We start from the raw sequence: 2049 nt of genomic DNA on the forward strand, positions 1-2049 counted from the left end.
ACTTCATCACAATCCTTTCACTGTCAAGTGTGCAAATAGAAGCAGAACCTAAACCCCACTAGGTGGCAGCCTTGATTATATAAACACTTTCCTGCATAAAGGCCTCAGTGACTGTCTTCATTTTCCTGTTTTAAAAACAAACTCTGAAAAATAAATGATAAACTCAGCAAGTGTCACTTGAGAAATTCACAACGCTCCCAGGGGCTACGTTACACCGGCACTGAACGGTACCACGGGTACAGGGGACTTTGTGTCCAAAATTGCGTCGCCGGAAGTGTTCCGGTCCCAGCTTCCAGAACCAAAACATAAGCAAGACTGACTGACGTCTGCAGGGATGTTACAATGCGGCCATTCAGGAGTCTGTAATACACAGACGCTACCCTGCAGCGTCACACACTTCCCCGCGGAGGCCTAAAACGTACTCACATGGGTCATATTAACTAGGAAGCTAAGTAGCTTCATGTATGTCTCCCGGCCTCTGCCCATCTGTCCACATTCCTAAACATGTAAGGCTGAACCTCTGCACTACCTTCTTCAGTAAAAACCGAGCCAAAAGTCATTCAAGAGTGGACTTTTTCTTCTTTGTATCCTTTTTACAGCAATTACTAGTAACGAGTCCACTGATACTCTGGTTGATGCCTTTGGATACATTTTCAAAATCAATTACTAGATTTATTTGTAAATCTATCTAAATGACTTCCTAAAATCCCAATTTCTATTTTGGATTGGGCGTACTTCAAAATTAGCAGTCTTTGCTATGTTAACTTGTAGCTATCTCTCCATAGTTGGTTGGCATTATTTGATTTCAGCTTATAAAAGTTTTTTTTTTTTTTATCTTTACCCGAGGATATGTTTATTGATTTTTAGAGAGAGAAAGGGGTGGGGGGAGGGAGAGAGAGAGAAAATCAATGTGAGAAACATTCATTGGTTGCCTCCCGTACTCTCCCCCAACCGGGGATTGAACCTGAAACCTGGGTACGCGCCCTGACTAGGAATCGAACCCGCAACCTTTTGGTGTATGAGACAATGCTCCAACCGACTGAGCCACCCAGCCAGGGCTCAAACTTTTTATGCCAAATGGAATTGTGGGTTTGTTTGAAGGGAGGCTGGAAGGGAAGAGGATGATTTTGAAACTTTATAGTAAAATGTTACCAAGTCTATTTTCACTCAGGGATACTTTATTCAAAATGCCTACATGAAAGTATCTTTTAAAAACTCCAAGACCCAGTTCTCTGGCTGGGGTGCTCTCCACTCTGTGGTGCCTGATTAGCTCCTGCAGGCTGGGGCCTGACTGCAAGGAAAAGGCCCCCCTTAAAGAGAAGGAAGAAACAAAGTCAGGCGGAGAGGACAAGCTGGCTGAGCAGCCTTGACCGCCAAGGAGAGGGACTGGTCAACAGACATCTGGGTGGGGGAGCCAGAGAGAGCTGAGCCACAGCGTGGTGGGGGCGGGGGTCCTATTATATGCTAAAATGACTGGCTCTATCAGGTGAAGGAAAGAATGCCTTTCTCTGAATTCACAAGAGAGGATCAAGCTACAAAACAATCAAGTTCAACACAACACTTGCAAAAAAGGAAATGCACAATATCAATGTCAACAATAGTCATTTATCTTAATTTGAACCCCCCAAATTCAACCTGTCATTGATAATATTTAAGTGAATGTACTTGCAATAAAGAAGAGTCTAATACTTAAGGTCCTCCTGAATAAAAACTACAAAATTAAGTTATCAATCTTAATCACTTCTACTGTAGAAATCAACTTTTTAAAAAAATATATTTTTTTTGCCCTAACCGGTTTGGCTCAGTGGATAGAGCGTCAGCCTGCGGACTCAAGGGTCCCAGGTTTGATTCCGGTCAAGGGCATGTACCTTGGTTGTAGGCACATCCCCAGTAGAGGGTATGCAGGAGGCAGCTGATCGATGTTTCTCTCTCATCGATGTTTCTAACTCTCTATCCCTCTCCCTTCCTCTCTGTAAAAAAAAATCAATAAAAATATATTTAAACAAATAAAAATCATTCTCACCTTTAGAATACAGATATATATATATA

Source organism: Myotis lucifugus, unplaced genomic scaffold (genome assembly GCF_000147115.1).
Source record: "Myotis lucifugus unplaced genomic scaffold, Myoluc2.0 scaffold_1084, whole genome shotgun sequence".
Classification (NCBI taxonomy): domain Eukaryota; kingdom Metazoa; phylum Chordata; class Mammalia; order Chiroptera; family Vespertilionidae; genus Myotis; species Myotis lucifugus.